The sequence below is a fragment of the Leuresthes tenuis genome, unplaced genomic scaffold (assembly GCF_036924035.1).
Source record: "Leuresthes tenuis unplaced genomic scaffold, fLeuTen1.0.hap1 SCAF_12, whole genome shotgun sequence".
NCBI classification, from domain to species: domain Eukaryota; kingdom Metazoa; phylum Chordata; class Actinopteri; order Atheriniformes; family Atherinopsidae; genus Leuresthes; species Leuresthes tenuis.
The window spans coordinates 26,310,859-26,331,504 of NW_027325366.1; the positions used below are offsets into that span (position 1 = coordinate 26,310,859).

Below are 20,646 nucleotides of genomic sequence, written 5' to 3' on the forward strand. Positions count from 1 at the left end.
TGTAGAAAAAAACCTTTGTGCATATTTATTTTGCCAGATTTATACAGTTCAGTATTTATACAGATTTATACAGTCGTGCATACATGTGGTTCTTTTTATAAACTTCAATCATTACCACACTACATGCACACATGAGCCTGATTTCCACTACCATTTTTAGTCATGAATGAATGCAGGCACCCCTCTACTTCATCACTTGTATTTAAAACCATTGTTTGCACCACAGCTAAATCGACATGACACTGAGAAGCAACTGTGTAGTTGAAGCATAGTCTTATCGAATGTCAAACTGAGGCTATGAAGTAGAGAAAATTAAATCTGTCTTATTTGGCGTCTCAGTTTTGGAATTAAGACTAGCTTTTAAAGCTGTTGAGGGATAAAAAATAACAGAGGTGATTGAGTCTGTGAAGCCCAGGCTAAGGACCCTTAAAAAGGTTAAAAGGAAATAATCAGATCAAATCTTTGAATATGTGGTGCTAATCTCAGATATTAATGAGGGCTATATTACGCATATGCACCTGTGCATACATGCAAAGAAGCAGAACTGCCTCTAAATGGAATGTAGCCTTCATAAATATGCCTGTGCTTATCCTATTTCAACTCAAAATGTGTTTGTGACATTGTGATTGTCTTCACAAAATTGATACTACACATGCTGATATGCAATATGATACATTTTGAATGAATTGTGCAGCATTTTTGCAGAAAAGCTTTGTGGAAAGCCATTATAATTATAAAAGGCTGATTTGACACAAGGCAGGGACAACTCTTCATGATTTCAATATGGTCTCCCTTTAATTTTTGTAATGTTATATTATTTGAGAAGGCTTCAGTGCTCACCCTCATAGGATTAAACACTAGAGAACCACTATCAGCCCTAGTTTATGATACAGGATTTTACATCCCAGTTGTGGGAAGAATCACATCTCATGTCTTGTTTAATAGCATGTTGGTGCAACATTGCCCCTTCAGCACATTAGCTATATTTACAACCACCCTTTTCCATATGAAATTGCCTTGGCAGGCTGAGGAAGCACTGGGAGAGCATTCCCTGAAATTCAAGTCCGCAATTAATGGGCACCTCCAGAATAGTGTGTCACATTTGTAACCCCAACACTGTGCCGCCTCGCCTTGGCTGTAGACCATAGCCCTGGAAGAAAGTCTCTCCATTGTGATCTATTAATGCTAATGGTGAATGTTGTCAGGTGCAAAACAAGAGGTGTGAAACAGCTGTTGCAATAAACCATCTGTCAAAGACAGAGAGGGAGAAAGTATTTGCTTATTTCATGTTGCGTCATTGGAAGCTGTGCAGTAATGGGCTTACACGGATATAGAATGAACTGAATATATGTGTGAGATGATGTGTGTATGTTCATGAGGCTTCATACGGTAGGTAGACAATGAAAATGAACAAGCTATGAAAATGTTATTTATATAAATATGAACTGATTAATCCTATCCATCACTGAGAAATTCAGCAGGGACTTGTCATACATTTGATGTAAAGTCTCATTGTGTCTTATGTGATGTTGTCCCTCACTGTGTGTTTACAGACTGCTTGATTTGTACTAATTCCCTGTCATTTTGTCACATCTTGTGGCCTTAGATTATTTTCTTCACCAGATAGATAGATAGATAGATAGATAGATAGATAGATAGATAGATAGATAGATAGATAACATTTTTCAAATGGAAAATCCCAAAATCAACAATGACTTTTGGGCATATTGCACTTTTTCTTAGCTTGGGACTGGGATTGATGCTACATGGGTTGACCATGCTGCTGTTGGAAGTCTGAAAAGCAGTAGAAGCAATACAAGCTGAAAATAAACCATTACATTCTGTTTTGGGAATTCAAACAAACCTGTCAACTGATAAAGGTTGAACAATACTGAGTAAGAATGATTTAACAAGAGAAAATCTGACGGAGGTGCTAATAAATGTTTATACTGCGGTCATCACCACTTTGTATGTGTGGTGAAGCCATGTTGCATTTTCAGGTGGGAACTGATAAGGCTCCTCCACTTGGGTGGGTGATCCTATTGGTTTTCCTTGTACCGGTAAATGTGAAATTCTGACTTCCAAGTTCAAAACGGAATGCATTTTAGAAATGTATTGATGAAGGCTTGAGACTGCAGAGACAGTAGAGCGCTGTTTAAGGTGATGGCACCTGTCCCAAAAAGCTGGTAGGCCTGTGCTGTATAAAGTGATTTACTTATCATTTAGATAAACACTTTGACGAAAAATGTCAAAGAGTGTGTATGATTGTCCCTCCAAAGACAAGCAATGTCAGGCAATCAGAATAAAAGCATGCATCGGTTAAGGTATAGGGCCATTTGTGAAGAAATTATTAATGCTAAATCATATCAACAGATTTTTTTTAAAAACATACACTGCCAACCAGATGATGGCTTTTTCAAGGATGGATTGGCTCACTTCAGCAAAACAGAACTAAGCCACATTCATATATTACAACAGCATAAACCACGGTGCTTCAGAGGCCTGCCCGCATTCCACATCTGTCACATTTTATAAGATTTGGCACATATGAGATGAAAAATACCACAAAGATGCTCCAAACTGTTAAAAGTGAAAATTCTACATGATGCAAGACTGGAAAACGTCTACATATAACCATTGGCCTTTTCAGTTTCTAAAAAACAAAAAAAAAAATCACACAGGGTGATGCTTAAAGAAGAGATTAAGCAACACAATTTTAAGCATCCTTCTGTTCCTTTTCTTCACTTTGTTGTGAAAAACAAATAAAAGATAATGATAATTTTCAAAATTGGCTGTTGTTTTTTCTTTAATTACTTTAAAATATGGTCTTACATTCATGTCTGAAGCAGTATCAGGTTAGGGGTTATCTGAATAAAAATCTTACGAATTTGCTTTGTAATTTTGTTCATAAATGTAATACGTCTTGAGATGTGGGGCATTTCTCATGACACATAGTTCTGTGTAAGCTATTTCCTAAAGGATCCATCCACAGTACAAAAGAAAGCATATTCATACACAGATGCACTCACACACAAGTTATGCACAGAAGTTATTTAAAATAAGTTATTTGCTGGTATATTGGATTAATTTGAATGCCCACAGTAATTTCCCCATAAACAAATTTGCAATTGTTTAGACTCTGTGTCTTGGCTGCAAATTACAACTCTAATGCTAAGGTTAAAAAAATGCTGTTGGGCAGTGAAATGAGTTTTCTGTCAGATCTCAGTTTTGAAAGTAATTAGGGCAACATTACAAGAGGACTCCTGTTATAGGCGTAGGTCACTATTTTGGCTGGATGTGCTTCTCCTACTGGTACTAAAAGGTAGACACTATAGAATATTGAGTGAAGTTTTCTGCATAGACATATAGTGGAGGGAGGACAAGGACAAGAAGAGCTATAAAAGATGCAAAGAAATGAAGCTGCCTCAAGTTTTGCAGTACCTTAGAGTCTGAAAGAGTCATTTTAAGCTTTTATAAACTTCTATATGTTTTATGAGCAACTTCTTCTGGTGTTAAAGAAGTTGTCTGTGAGGTCTGGTCTAGCTGAATGTTTTAGTCAACTTACTGTGCAAAGTCATTTTGGTTTTTAAAGCAAAATAAGGTGGGAATTACAAAAATGACTAAATAAATAAATAATTTTCTGAATAAGAAATTATATACTGTTGAATTACAAGTCAAATTGCATTTTTTTAAAAATGGGAGATGAGGGAGATGATAACAGACAATGACGTTCTTCACCTGCTAGTGTAGAGCTGTAATAAAACTTAAAGGGCAGAAAAACATGTTTGCTGGACGAATGAATTGAAAAGTAATGTGATTGCATCTGCAATGATTATGGATGTGCTTGTAAATCACACCTGAAAAAATGAAAAACTAGTTATTTTTATGACTGATTGGACTTGACACTGCAGACTCTGCAAGCTGCTTTAAATATATCTGTGGAAACAATGACAGCCTGTATGGAAACTAAATTATACATTAAACCTGCAGTGCTTTTAAAAAGCCCACTGCTGCCCTGCATACTGTCCTGAATCTTAGCTCATGAGTTTCTGTCCATCAACAGGACATTAGAAGACTGTTTAGTCTGTCATGAGGGAAAGGGGCTTTGTCATCTTAGAATGGCTACTCTAAATGTAAATAGAAACAGCAATTCTGGGTGAGCTTACCTTCTTCCCAGTACTCTCAGTTGTAGTGGATAACATTACCAAGGCTGCAATTACTGTCTTGCCAACACTGTTTTCATTGAAATTGGTAGAATAATCCCCCATAATGAAATGAAATTAAGTAAATGCTGTTTATATTGCTGTTTTGATGACCCTCTTGGACCTCCAAAGCAGCAGTCCCATCTTAGTCCTTGATGACTAATACTGCTATTAGACTGGGCAGATACAATTGTCTAAAATTTCAAGCTAAAATTGTAACATAAAATAGCTCAATTTTTTTTAAGATTAACCTTAAAACCTAGCATTTTGTTCAAACTTATGGTTAAGGCTGGCTCTTGTGACCTGGAAAATATCCTGATTGATAACAGCATGTTGCAAGGCTCCTTCTGTTCTCATTTCCAGGGCAGAGTTGCTTGCTTCTCCCAAATATTCACAAGGTGTCTTACAGCAGCAAAATTCAGTGCACAGAGCAAATGCTCCATGAGATGCATAGAGTTAAGGTATGTAACAAAAGAGGAAAATAATAACCAACTCAACGGAAGCCTTGTTTGCACAAAAATGGGTAGTCTAAGAAACTAAGAAAAAGAAAGTTTTTGTTTTTCTTTGATCCCCCACAAAAATCACATCCACACAACACATTTTAGTAAAACAACCTCCATCCACAGAGGAATGCAAAACACAACCAGAACAACACAAGTTCCACAGTGACATAGTGATATAGTGATTACATTGCATTATATCATATATAGCAACTGTGAACACCACCGTGCACGACGATTCTCCACAACTCTTTGTGAGTAACTGTAAAAGGTCCCCTTACTAAGATTAGCACAGCTGTTATTTTGCTGGAGTCTCCCATTGGTATATCAACAAGGAGGAAATGAGCACAAATTCTAATGCCAAACCAAGGTGATAGCAGCACACAGCCTTACATGGCAGGCAACTAACCCCTTCCTACCCTTTCAATACAACACTGTAACTGGAGTCCAGTAAGGTTCCAGATGAAACAAGGTCTCCTCAAGAGATCATGACATAAACATTAGAGACAACGTGTGTTATGTTGCCATTATCACAATATAGCCTGAAGATTAGTAATATAATGTTAGTCAATTAACAATAAACTCAGGCTAATAATATCATAAAAAATTTTGGTGAGGTAGCATTGTTCTAACGGTATGATGGTATCTGCCTTTGCACCTGCAAGTTATGGAACCAGCCTGCCACATAGCTTTGGTTAGCTTCAGACTGCAGGCGTTATGAGCCATTTTAACACTGACCCACTCACCCTGTGAGACACATGAAGAAGTCTGACCTTGGGCCGTACAGATGTTTTGCCAAGATTATTTGGTAATCCAAATAATCCTGGCTGCCGCAGTTACTTCAAATGGATTCATTAATCATGAGATAAAATCTGGATCCTCATGATCCTGGAGCAGCTTGTGAAGGAGTTGCTTAGCAAATCCATAAGGCTAACAATAGCCAACTGCTCTTAACTAATATCAAAACCAACGGTCCAAATCACTTAAGTTGTAAATAATAGACAACCATAGTAGGTATATAGTATTCTCTAGTATAGTATAGTATAGTATAGTATAATATAATATAAAGTAGTATGATTGTATGGTATAATTCAAGTACAAAATGTACAACAAAAAATGTAGGTACTTTACCAAATACTTTATTTGGGGGAATATTGTTCTCTTTACCTTATTTAATTTAGAAATAAATGAAGGATCCATGTCTTTATTTTTTTTTCTTTGAATTTGCTCCTGTTTCATCAACACTTTAGTTTAATTACTTTTGTCAAAAGCATCTTCGCTTTGGGAAGCTGTCACAGATTCATTGTATATGTGGTGTGCCCCCAACCTGGTAAACCACAGAGTGCCCTAACCTTTAATTAGACTTTTTAAATTCTTGTTTTCTAAGTCAGAGTATTTTTAGGTTGCTATGTTCTAAATATTATTTCACAAGTCAAGTAAAGTTTGTCAGCAACAATCAAGGGTTTCACAAAAAATTACACATTTACTAGTATCTGAATGAGGGTGCTGTACGGAATTATTTTGCATTATAATATTTAGATATTAGCTGTTAAAGGTCGCACCAAGTGCTTTTCTTACACATCTTGCACTTTGGTGCTCTTTTCTTCTTTTTTGTTTCAGCAGTTATTATCAAGTTTACATTCAGCCTGCCATGAGTTTAATCACCCTTGTAAATGTCAAAGTGGAGGTGATATGTTCTGCTTCAGAAGTAGACAAGCTATCACTTTTACCGTAGTTGGTAAGTAATTAATGCACCATTCCATTTCATGAGGAGAGTGATAGCACTGAGTTCCGGAAGTACTTATAATGATAAGTGAATATAAGCACAGCCCTTTTAAGATATGAATCCAGGAGAGTGCTTCTGGCTGACACTGACATTTCAGTTTAAATGCTTCAAAGTCAAAGCAGACTGGCAACCTGATGGAAAGCCTGGTTGATACTTGGAAACAACAGCATTAAATAACATACATATTCAGGAGATTTATGTGTTTCCAAAGTGTTAGCCTAATAGCATAATTGCCTAAGTCATATTTTAATGTTTTTGGAAAATCTTTGTGTGTAGCGTCAAAAATGCCCAAGTCGAAAAGATGACTAAGGCTGATTTTGAACTCTAAAATGTGTTCTGATAGTCTGAAAACATAGGCAATCATGCAGGGTGATGCAGCAGTGGTAGGAGAGTAAAGTTAGGTAGATATCACAATTTGGCCAAAAGATTATTTAGGCAATTATGCTGTTAGGCTAACAATAGGTAGAAAAGAGCATTTTTGGACTTGGATGCACTTGGCCCAGCAGCACTTGGGATTTGAATTTATTGTCAGGATTAATGGCATCAGTATATTTTAAATTGGTATGTGGCTGTTCAGTTTGTGACTGATTATTCCATGACTTTAGTCTAGTCTGTGTGGTGATGGGAATTCTCTCCTCACAGCCTTTTACTTTGAAGAGCTCCGGAAGGAAATGTCTGAGACTTGTACAGCCCAGTTACTAGTAAAGCTCAAGTGAAATTCTCAATGGTAAGCAATGAGAAATGGGACAACACTGGTGGACAGTTCAAATTGTTTTATTAAATGCTGGAGGAAAAATACTTGCCCCCCTGCATCTGCAGAGTGCAAAGGGATAACTAGCTGTGAGATTAATTAGAATTATTCTCTTCTTAATAATTCTGTTAGAGGCTTTTATAGGTCAGCTGTTATGTTACATATTTTTACAAAGAGAAGTTTCTTGTTTCTGACAAGGAATCTAGTTGACAGAGTGAAAAAAAATCCAATTATCATGGCTATATTTCTCTTTGGTCAAAGGATGTGATCCTGCAGTATAAGGGATGTCAGGGCAGAATGACAGAAACTCAAAGGGGTTATCAGTAACACAGCCAATTAACCTACAGGAGGCCAGAGAGAAAAGTAAGGGTCAAACAAAAGGAGTCAATCAAAAATGCAATTATAGAATACATGTGACCACCAACAAATAAGCTTGTGCCCAAATATAGAAATATTCCAACCATACAAGTAATGTTAAAAGACAGCAATATAGATGCCTCAATATATCGATTTCTAATTCTGTTGTAAAGCAAAATCACATAGTATTTTTTTTCTTTGGGATTTGGATTCATCGCATATTCAGATTAGTACCCCACAGCTTTGCTGGATCAGCTCTCCAGTTTTATGCTTGTGGGTGGGATTTTATCCACCAACAGATGTATGTAAAAATATCCATGTCACCTCCAGTATGCTTAGGATATCAGCTGTGCACCGGGGGTGGGAAGGTTGATCTAGATGTAGTAATACCAGCCAAATCAAAGAGCTAATCCAGATATTGGAAATATATTGTAGGTATACTAAAGCTGTCGCACTAAAGCTGTCTCTTATTAATGTCCAGAGGGTTGAATAATTGCCAAGCATATGAGCGTACAGCCCAGTGGCTAGGTTAAAGATAAGTGAGTGTTGCACTCATCAAATGTTTTCAGATAATATTTATCCGTTTTGGAGGAGATAAACCAGAGGAGTAACTATACAACCTTCCTAAGCTTTTCTAAGTTAGTGGTGTTTTCTCCCATGCAGCAGATGAAACTCCCTGTACAAACACTGGAAATATATATAGACTTCAAAGATAGAATATTTCATTATTAAAAATGTGTGTCCTATAAATAGAAACAAACATACAGATAAATTCCAAAATAGATAAAACGAATAAAACAAAATAAAAAAATGAGAGAGATGTGATGGAGATATCCCAAGGACACCATAACTGAGGAGCTTTTTCCTTTCCTGTCTTTCATCGAAAACACATTGCTCCTACATCGACACACTGGTCTCTTAATAACAACTCATGCGTGAGTGGGCAGTATTACTCACAATCACTCATTTTATTCAGAGACACCACTTGAAATTTTGAACTGATTCGTATCCAGCAATTCTTTAATTTTCACCTCCCACACATTTGAAAATGTACAAAACACAGCTCAACACAGTTGGTGGTCACATTAAGATAAATTATTTTTTTTTTTGGACCAAAACATGATAAACTTTAATCCAAATAAAAGAGGGAAGCTTTTAGGATGTCAGCATTTGAGGCATTAAAATATCAAGGCTGGGTTAGAGTTGGGAATCGAAACTCGATTCCGAATAGGAATAAATGAAGACAATTATGTTAAGTATTGTGTACTCATAGAAAAATGTTATTTTATTTTCTAAGACCACCTTTCCAACTGGATTGGCTGCCATTTTGTAAATAAAGGGTTCCTCTTTGTCAGGATGTGTGTACATAATTGCATGAAACTGTCTGTGTGATTATGACACGCATCAAGGTGAAAAGCTATGTACATATCAGATAAAGTATATGTAAAGGTTTCCTTTTATAACAAATAATCAGAATCAGAATAAGTAATGTTCAAACGTTTCCCTATCCTAGTCTGGGTGTGCTGAAAAGGATTAAGAACAATGATTGCCAAAATGGCCATACTGTGCAATTATAAGTCGGTGTCCCCACAATCACTGAAAAATAATTCGTTATTAGAGGAATAAATTAATACTACAACTATCATGAGAGGCCAAAGACTATCTTTCAATTTTTGAAATCCATAGGAAATGACTGGAAATATCCAATAAAACAAGACAGTACTGAAAGCAAAAGCAATTTTGAGCTGAAAGGCAAATCCACTTCCTGCAACAATGGTTAAAAATGACAGAGCATGTATGGAGAGTGCCTCAGTGAAGAGATGTGAAAGTTCTTGAATAGAAAATTGGAGGAGGAAAAAGAGAACAAAAGGAGAGACAAAGACATTCTTTGAAGATGCCACAGCAGAGAGATCGCAGGGCATGTGTGTTAGGAGTGTGTGCATACATCTGCATATACATGTGCAGCGGGAAAGAGGGAAGTGGGTGTGTTCACTTGGAGACAGTGGGGATGGCTTATTAAGAAATCATACCTCTAAGCCAATGGTATTTAAGGGAGAGGCAGATGTCATTTGACTGAGACGTACCACCTCCCGGAGCCAGCACATCCCCTTCAGAGTATCGCAGCGCTGTGAGAGCATCACTACCTCTGCTCTCTCCTCTCTGCCTGCGTTTCTCTTCCGTCGTACACGGGCACTCTCTTGCCTTCTCTCTGACTCCCCTCCGTCCATGTCTTTGCTGTCCCCGCACCCCCTCCTCCTTCTCTCTCTTTGTGATTCTGTCCCACAGGGAGCGATAGGATCTGTTACACACAGCATCACGTCCTCCAAGAGCGCAGGTAAGTCATTTTCTGCTTTTTATTTACTTTGAACCAAAGGTCCATAACTCAGGAAAACAACAAAATAACAAACTAAAAAAAACCTACTCAAAACAAAAACCAAACGAAAAAAGCCTGATCGCATGCTTTCCAGTGTGCACAAATTGATTCCCTACGTGTGTAGTTTCTCCGCGCTCTGTTTGCCGTGATGAATTGGAAGTAGAGAGTAGCGGAACAGGAGAGCTACACTGTTACATACCTTTTTGAGGCGCTCAAAATGAATTTTATACGCTGTCACTGGCAGTAAGTTGTGACATTAGCAGCTTCGGGAATTTGACTTCAATCAGAACTGAGTGTGCTTCAGGTGTGCATGCAGGACTGGTTTTGATATGTTTGGCTATAAAGAAATACACAATGAAAAGACAGAACAAGACGAATAGGGAGATGTGCTTTCTCTCAAAGCTGGTGGTAGAAAGTGGGTGAGGAGTTGCAGAATCATGAGCTCAAGTGTTCACACATCAGCAGGTAACGAGCAGACTCTCTATTGATACGGGGCTGGTATTTTCCCAGAACTAAGCTGAGGCTAAATCCAGAGAGGCTGATGTGAGAGATTTTATTTTTGTCTCTGACACATACACACACAATATACATATATATATGTATATATATATATGTATATTGTGTGTGTGAGCAGATGTGACTTAATACCCTGAAAAAAAAAGCCTGATGGTGAGTGTGTCTGCCTGAAGAATCATGGATTCAGGGCAGCTGCTTTCAAGTATAAGTTGGAGCATCTGTGGCTATATGACTGGATGTTTTTTTTTTACTACTGACTAATCGACATAAGTTGTAAATCTGTGTGCATGGAGAGCAGCGAGGAAGAGAATAATTAGTTTTGGTCTAATGCTTTTTGATGAGGGAAAATGTTAGGTCACAGTGCAGGTTATATGGTAATTGTTAATTATTGATATTTTGCATTTGTGAAAATGGTTCTCTTTTAGACTACAGGCTTTGTAAGTGTATCTTGATATACATATTTACATACGTTTATTCCTGCCTCTATCTAATTAAAGAGAAGTACAAAGATTTCCCATGAGCAATGTTTAGCCTTTGAAGTTTAAATAAACGAAAGGACAATGCAATGTTACATCTGAAATTCAGCAGGGAGGAAATTACTGTCACTTAAATCATGTCTCTTGGTGGGTTTGGATACTTTGGAGGAGCATTGCAAGATGGCTTGTACTACAGTGATTGATGTTTCATTATTGCTGATTTAAAAGGTGGTTTATGCTGATAAGTAATCTATGAAGTTCATCTTCAGCTAATATTTTCTCAAGGACCAATGCCCCATCGGCCGCGTCTGAGGTATAAGAATAATCATCACGCTGATGAATTTAAATGAAATCTGAAAATAGCTCTAAGCAATGTTACATTAGGTCTCATAAGTAATACAGTGATGTGCTTATATTTCATTCATGACGTAGTTTGCAGCACTCTCTGGGGCTGTGGAGAGAAATGAGAGAAATAGCTTTGTGATGTGAAAAGACACTGGTTGTTGAGGTGAGAGAACATCCAGGCACACTGCATTGCAAATGCTAGCGGCAGAAGCTTATACTGCACTTTAATTGAGAGGATCCACATATAAACTTTCTCATTTTAGCCACACTGGTGACAGTCCACTGCCTCAGAGCCACAGGAGAAGTTTAGGCATCAAGGCCATTTAGTGTGACCACTGCAAGCAAATCTGCTCAAAGTACTGACATAGCATAACTCATGGTATGGGCTTTCTAACAGCTGTTCATGACACATTTTTTTAGTTACTGCTACACAAACATCAGCTTTGAGATGTATTTCTTTTGTCATACTTTGCTGTGTACTGTATATCTTCCCAGGGATATGGTTTATAATATCTTCATATAAAACAAAGTGTGATCTTATCTAGAGCGAAAAGAAGCTGCCTCAGCTGCTTGCCTGACACAGCTTTTGTCATTAACCCAGCGCTCTGCCAGAGACCAACGAAAATATCCACGTTTTGAGGAAATTAGATTCGAAGTATTCGGGGAGCTGGTGCCTTTTCACTCCACCGAGGGTTCTATGCTGACAGCTACACTCTGTCTTTTCTTTTTTCCGGTTGGTTGTGAGCTGCCCCAGGTGTGACAGGCAGCCGGAGTAATGGGGGAACTTTGACAGATGCATATTTCCAGCCTTGAAAGCTTCGTATAAAGAAGATAGACGGCATGGATTCAGGCTGAGCGTGGGACAAACTGTTAGGCTGTGAATCACCTCAATGAGTGTGCCCCCTCTCTGCTCCATTGATCTGTCACGTGACTCTCACGACCCTTCCAAGTTACTAATTGCATCCCCACCTGATTATTGATTGAAATATGAGGGTGGTATTTTGGATGCAAGGCCAGCAGCAGTGTATAGCACCCATTCAGGCTGGTTGTCAAGTTACAGGTGCATGGCCTTACACATGTGGGAAATCAGTGATTTGATTTCAGAAAAGCACGACTGTTGTTGAACTGTGTGTACGTGTGTGTGTTGATTTTGTTTCCATATCATAATTTGTACTAATATTGAAGAGGTTATGTGATAATTAATCTTTTATAAAGCTATCAGGGCATATAACTGGGAGCCAAGGCAAAGAAATTACCTTACAGTTTGTACAGTAGAGTGCAGTGTTTCTTGGCAAATAGACATCTGGTTGTAAGTCTGTTTAGAAAAAAGCCAGTGAAGGGGTGAATTCTTTCAAATACTGTTGTCTCTTCTTTGATCACATAGCATTCAAAATTAACTAATTAAATTGCCCAAAAATGTTTTTTTAGGAAAGTAGCGTGTGCTGCTGCTTTTATAGCTTCCTGATGCAAATGAGCATAACTGTTTAGATGGTGTAATGTTTGCTGTGTTCATCAGGTCAGTTTAGCATTTTGGTATGTCAACATGTGCTCAGAGCAAAAAAAAAAGATGAGAGTCAAGTCAAAAGAAACCATCTTCTGGAGACTTTGAATTGCTGTTCATGGCAATATATACTATGGTTGTTGAGATATTTCAGGACATTAAACAAACAGAAACATCTGACTTCTAGAGTTGTTTGGGTCACCTTTTAATGAGATTACCTTGTTGCACTTTGTCTACTGTAGTTCAAGACATCTCTTTCATTATATTTCACTGAATTCATAAGCTTGGAATCAGATTTGATGCTTTTAGACCAAAGGCTAAACACCCTGTTTTTAGTTTTATGCCAAGTGAAAAGGGAAAGTCTAGTAACTTAGAAGAAGTGATTTGTTAGATTTGTAGCAAAAAGATAGCCAAGGATACCCCACCACCCAATTCACCAAATTTGGAATTACAACAACATCTGCAGGTCTGTCCCGGCACATGACCATTGCTGAACCGTTAGAATGAGTAAAGATCGATGTGACAGCATCTGAGAGCATACATTGTCAAACAGTGTGATGACGTTAATAACTGACTGAATAGTTCATTCATGGTTGTTATTATTAAATGCCATGCCTGCCTTATGCAAGCTGTTTGTTCCTAAAGCCAAAAAGGCAGACATAAATAAAAATGTCTGTCATTCTTTGTAGTTACTTCTATGTTTGACTTACATCATAAATCGTAAATATGTGTATTGTTGAATTATTACTCGGATTGTACAATGATCGTCACATAAACACTGAACATAGGAATACATTTTCAAAGCTTTTTGTATGCCATATAATCATAAAGTAAAATTTTGAAATTGTGGCAGCCCTAATCACTGGAAGCCAATGAGCGAATCTGGGAAACGTGGCCAATAACTTTAATCACAAACTAATCCTGGCTGGATATACGAAAACTACTGAGACATACAACCCCATGAAAAGATGCTTAGAAATAATGTATATAAAAAGCAAAAATGTGTTACTATTCCAGCCACAATCATCTCAGAAAGATTACTATTTATCTAACATACTATTGTATTGGCAATCAGCAACAATACTATATCATTGTGAGTCTGATACACACACACACACACACACACACACATACATGCAATAACTGCATCGATCAAAGACTTTTGACTCTTTAAATTACATTTTATTACAACCTAGCTGGGGTGCAACTCCTACATTGTTAAGGTGTATGGCGTTTGTAAAGGTCCTGTGCAGTATTTTCAATAAACAGACAATCAAAGTGTTGTTAACAAACTGCGTTTACATTAAACATTTCCAGTGACTTTCTTGATTAGACATTGTCTCCATCATTAGAGCAACCCCAGTTGGTGGCCACTTGAAAAAAACAAAATTATTACAGGTGCTTTGATTTAGGGACTGATTACATATGTTACAATGAAATTAGTCATGGACTGTGAGCAGGTGTTCCTGTTTGCAAACAGAATTTTCTTCATAAGAGAGCTTTGACGTTCGAAACAGGACAGATAATGGAGAGATGTTTAAGTGTATACATACATAAGTAAAGGCCCTCTGCATTATTGCATATATGAAAGGGCTGAGTTAGTAGGAAGATATTTGTCAATGACATCTCTCTGCTAACAGGATGAGCTGCAGCTGGGAAGCTTGGCCGCAGTTAACACGGATATCAAAAATATGCTTTGGACCAATAAAGTTTAAAATAAATTGCTCTCAAAAAGAAAACTAATGACTGGCCATAGTCTGTCTATCAGTCTCTCCTAATGACTGTTTTTAGAAAGGAAAATAAGTTGAATAATCTTTCTGACAAAAAGACACTTTTACATTGCATTTAACGTGACAAAACTTACTATCAAAAACCCTCTATAACTTCATTTTCTGTGTTTGACTTTGTTCAAATCGTTTGGCAACTAGCCTAAATTTAGTAAAACTGCTACGTAAGACTTTGCAGATACCAAGTGTCAATTGTACAATACAAAATTGTTGTACTGTGGGGACTCCTTGTCCTCCTCATGTAGGTCACTGCTGATAATCTGCTAAATGTATAAATGTATTATGAATGTAATATCAAATGTAGGCTAGAAATCTCTCACTTGGAAAGGATATCGAGATTAACACCAAGTCTGTCCTTCAAAGAAATGTCTCTCATAGGAGGAAAACTTAGTTTTGTTTTTTTAACCAAATGCAAATCTAAATCTTAGTCTAAAATCTGATACCTAAAAATGTGTCTGAGAAACTCAATTTGATGTTTTCCTGCATAATACATCTGGAACAAAAGTCCAGTGTAAGCATCTGACAGATCCACATCATGAAAATACGACAAGTATCTCCTTCGATGTTTAGTTTCCTGATTTTGTGAAGTTAATAGTGTAGATGTTTTTGACAACCTCTTCATCTTCACAACTTCTTCAGATGCTAAATTTTACCAAAAGGAGTTCTAAAGAAATCCAGTGCACCTGCAAAATGATGTTATCTGATGACAATTTTCCCTCTCACTCACATCAGCAATTTTCTTATATATGTGACTGATTCATGCATTTATATCATAAAACTGCTGGCTGGCACTTCCTTATTTTGAGACTGTTAGAGTCTCACATTCACGTAACTGTGTACAGGTGTCTTTTACAGGAAAAATGTCAATTTTTCATCAGTTCTGAGCATGGCCTCTATTTAATTCATTCTTCTGTAATACAGGCTCACTGAAAATTCTGCCACTCCATTTTCAATTATCAGCTTAAAGCCTTAAGCTTTTTTTTATCATTACATACTTTTTCTTTTGTTTGGCCAAATCCTTGCGCTCAAAATATGAGTGTAGAGAGATGTAGAGAGTTGTTAAGTGCAACTAAAGTGTACAAAATGAACAAAAACTAAAATGAGTTGCTTTGTATTGAGTGAAAATGTAAATCCGCAACGTTCTGTCACCAATACAGTTCAATGTGAAACAACATACATTTAGAGAATGCATATTTTACAGCAGCTGTTCTTATCAGTTCTTTAAACCCTAATCTCTTTACTATTCTAAAAGACTTTGTTGTCTCTGCTACAGACAAATTATTTATTGATGGTTTCATCCTGCTGTGCACTGTCCGTGTCAGTCTCTCTTTTCTTATTTATTGTTTGAAACAGCATTACCTGACGTGAATCCTATTCTCCTTCTTGTTTCTTTGAAGTTGCCAAACACATAACTGGCGGGGGGGGGTGTGCTGTCAAACCTTAACCTCGCTTTAACAACTAAACCAAGATGCCCATTTCAGATTGAGCAAAAAAACTGCAGCTCACGCTCTCTACTGTAGCGAAACATGCAAATCTGAACGTGAAGGTGGTTGGGGTGGTTTACCACCCCTATGGCCAGCCTATGAATCATAGAATAGTCCTTCAGAGGTCTATTAGTCTATGCATAGAACTGGAGTGCCATCGAGAAACTCCTATTTGATTATCAGTACATCCGTCCGACTTTATTTGTAGAGTGATTTCTTACAAACTATATATATATATATATAGCACAACTTGCTTTTCAGAATAATTTAATGTACTGATTGTCTCCACCTCAGAATATCTGTAGAGAGAATAAAAGCTACTGCTCAATGTATCAGGTTTCAGCTCCACGATGGGACCATCCTCACATGGGAATCCTCCAGTAGAGTAGGACTAATAATCACAGCTTTAATATGCACCATAATCATCTTGGGTAACAAGGTTTTGGATTTGTGAAATGCTCAGAATAATGGTATTGAAATAAATCTGTGCATTTTATGAGCTACTTTTGGTTTTCACGTCCATTTTCCCTTGTGGTATTAGAATTGCAGAGTGCATCAAGCCCCACTGAACAAATTTTAATTGTCGAGGGGCTTTACGAACTGCTAAGTGTCACCACTGGGTTGTTTTTGTTTTCAGGGTGAATTCTGCATTTCTTCAAGAAAACACCTGCCTGTACATCCACAGGTGTGAGTGTATTCACAGAGTTATTAACCATGACAGCAGCAACCAGGGATTCCTTGATATCATTGTCTCTGCTAACATGGGGCAGTAAAGTACCAGAGTGACAGCTATGAAGGTCACATTTCTCAAGATAGATTTCTAGTGTTGCAATTTTTTTTCTTTTTTCATTCTTTTATTTGAAGTAATATTTATTCTGTTGAGCGCATATTTAAACCTCTTTAAACAATATTTTTGTGTCAATCATTGCTTACATGAAAGCAATTCAAATGTATGAGGAATTCTTCACACAGATGACTTTCCTGTATTAGATTCCACCTTTTTTAGCTGCATCTTACATATAGCTGAATCTACTTAAAAAATAAATCCTCTTCAAAGGAAAACTCTTTTAGGAAGCATTATCACTGACATGGTTTGTGATGATGATTTCATGCTTCTATCCCTCTTCACATCACTCTGATAGAGGGCAGGAAGGAAGCTATTATTTGGGCAGAGGAACCGTAATGCTCTCCTGGGCTAATACTTCTTCACATTGCAACCTAGAGCACAAAGCACTTTTTTTTTTCTTACTCTATTGAATTTGCTGACCCCCAACACCTCAACAGTTTTCAATTACATCAGTCCCCACCCCACCCCACACTTGGAATACAAATGTCGCAGCTTGAACAAGGCTTATCTCAAGGGTCTTTGTCAAGTAGCCGGCTTATTTGTCTGTTGCTCTTTCCAGCTGGCCACACAGTTTGCTCTCTGAGTGTTATGCAGTTGTCAGGAGGCTGAGGGAGGCTGTCACTGCACCTGGTCAGCCTCCTGATGGTTCACTGGCCTTTAGTTTGGATCCGCTATTTCCATCACCCCTATTAACTTTGGATCACTGGCTATATTCTCTAAATCTTCCTTGCGCATAATAGAATTAGTGCAGCATTACACTTCCCTCTTAATGGTCAAATATGTGTTTTTGTTCACCTCCCTATATAGACCTTCGTTCTCATGTCTTTGAGTTGTCAGTAGTAATTGCATTTGATGAGAAAGTGTTCACCTGAAGCAGACATATGACCTCTAGTGAAAATATGCTGTTCCTGCCATTACTCAAATAGAAATGTGAAGCTTCAGTCAGTTTTGATTTGATGCCACTTTGATATTCAGGCTTAGCACTGCTTTTTAACGTCAAACGCTTGTTTGTATCTCATGGAATCAGAAAGTGACGATATTATACATGAGTGGATGTCACAATTAATGACTAGCAAGTGAAAGGTATGTAACTCGAGCCTTAGTAATGTGAACTTGAAAGGTGAGAGGTCAGACTAATTCCAGTGGAGATGCTTAAGAGCAACACTCTTTTGATTCACTGACTCTTTTGACTGTGACTGTTGTATCGTGTCTGATTGACCAAGATAAGTACCTGTCTTCATGTGGAAATTACAAAAGAGAAGGGAAAATATCAAATTTAATTTTTCACATATGCACTGCAGTCATGAAATTTTGGATAAGACTTTTGATTTTCTGGTGAAGCCATGTGTAAGAAGGTGACGCCTGCATCTAACAACCAAAGATACAGATCTTCTGGAAATAAGTAGTGGTGACAAAATCACAAGACGAATTAAAGAAACGGCAAGACACTCTTCTTCGCCAAATTCCAAACTTGCAATGTAACAACAGAATATTTTTTGTATCTTGTCCTGCCTCTTTCAAGCTTTAACCGGGCTCCAGGAGTAAGGATGTGTCTGAGTGGACAATCTCCTTCTGTGTGCTACAAATATGAAATCTGTTGAAAGCTTTTGGCAAACAAACCAAGCCCAGCTGTTATTTTAAAATATCTAAAAAAAATCTGGATCTAAATTAAACATCAACCCATTGATTCTGAAAGAAGGATGAGTGCTTTCTTTTTATCACTGGGGTTTACATAAATGATCAGTGAAGAGTGCGTTTCTTGCAATTTATCCTTAGCTTTGTGTTGGATACACTTGCTGCAGTTATGTGTATGTATGGCATCGGATAATAGAGGACGAGCTCAAAATTACACAACACAGAGAAAACTTGTAATCAAAGTACAATGGTGTGTCTTACTTTAAAATATTTTGGTCATATTTCTCTACTGCCAGTAGGGTAACATGACCAAAAATATGGATGGCACGGTTACCCGGAATTCTTTTAAACATACCACTTTGTGTGACTTGAGATTGAGAAATTGTTGGAAAACAAACATGCTTCGGGGTAAAATACATCTATACTTGCCTGCAACCTTCATTTTTCCGTTTTTGCTGGTTGCCTTGGTTACATGCAAACGCAACACATTATGAAAAAACTTTGTCACATCACCGTTTGATTAGGGTAAGAACTTAAAACTATTTGAGTTAGAAAATGATCATTGTTAAGGCTAAAACATGTTTACAACGTGCCCATCATCCTCGTGGATGCCATTGTGACCCTTTACATGCAGCTGCTCTCACAAGTATGAGAGGTAGAATTCTTCTAATGTAATTATAGATAGGTTGTGGCAACGAGTACAGACAACCGATGGGATGTTTTTTGGGATTTTGCTCTATGTATCAATGGGTTAATCCTTAGAAAGCAGATTCTGATGCTATTTGGCATGAGGCTCCTCATATCATGCTTTACTTATTGTCGTTAAACCTTTATGCAAGCAGAAGTTTAAAAAGCTGTATTGTTTTACTTTGCACTGCCTACATTGTATTTTTTTCATTTACGCTTAATTACCTTCCGTATTTCTAGTGCAGTGTCATTTGGTGTAAACAGACAATCACACCCACACACATGTACACTAAATCCTATTAACAACCCTCACATTTTCTGACTTTAGAGAGAATATTTTACATAACGTGAGTGTTTTTATAATGAGAAATTTGCTATCAGTGCATTCAAAAGATGCATGCTTGCCTGAGTTTGGAAGCCCAAGGCTCTGATCTTTAGAGGCTGGTAATCTACTGATGTAGCATTTCCGTTATCTTTCTCATTCTTCCTGTCTGAGTATTCTGCTGCAGTCTTTCTCCCTGAAGCCTCACTCTTTCTAGCCTTTCTTCATGTGAGTGACAATAGGCAAACATTCATTTGAAGACCTCAAGAATTCCACATTCGTAATACCATGTTGTGAAAAAAAAGTTTTGTGCTGCATCAATAAGTATTTTTTTTTATCAAGTTCAACCTCTATAAAGTTCGGTCCATCTTTACATTCTCTGGTTTGTCAATATAAAAAGCTTTTTAAATCATTAAAGATAACAATATGAAATTCTCTTTAATCCCATCGCCACAGCGATGAGTGAATACAGAATTTCCTTCAGGAGTTAAAGTCAACAAGAATGTGAAGATTGAACAGTTCTTGAGCAAAGTTTTTGCTACCTGAGTTTCAAGCAAAACCCTTGCGGCCAACCTGACAATGTCAAGATTCCAAGATCTTGTTTTCATTTTGAGTAAGCAGTGAAAAACACACACATTTGCAGGATGCTAGATGAATGCAGTGAAGAGGCATATAAAGTTGCAGCAAAGACAATAGAATTATACCTCATGCGATGCCAGATCTGGGAAGGAGTCTGGTCAACAACACATAAACATTCTTGCTGTATGTTTGAACAGCCTGATGCTTTTGTTTACAACTGTTTTCTATTTATTGCTGTTTTGGTCCTATGAGGATCTGTGGATGAGCAGCTGCAGGGATCAATTCTTATCGATCACATTTCACCCTCATGCCCTGACACCCGAGGTGCACGAATCAGTCTTTTTTTGTGATGGCCCTTTGCTCTCCCCAGCAGTTGCCTGTTCTAAAAGGCTGCCTGTTGATGTGCCTTCTTATGAGAGTCTATCCTGTGGTAGTTCATTATTTCATTATACACGATCCTCCAGCAGCAGGCTTTGAGATGAATTTCTCTATCCTCA

The 20,646-nt window shown here is 37.5% G+C and overlaps 1 protein-coding gene across 1 annotated transcript in view; it reads left to right on the top strand.

Moving 5' to 3' along the window:
* Positions 1 to 9,734: 9,734 nt before the first annotated feature.
* Positions 9,735 to 20,646, top strand: part of thsd7ba (thrombospondin, type I, domain containing 7Ba) — a 179,877-nt gene continuing 168,965 nt past the window's right edge. Inside the window, exon 1 of the mRNA XM_072397299.1 lies at positions 9,735 to 9,931. The gene's annotated coding sequence lies outside the window, so the exon portion shown is untranslated. The remainder of the gene's footprint in view (positions 9,932 to 20,646) is intronic.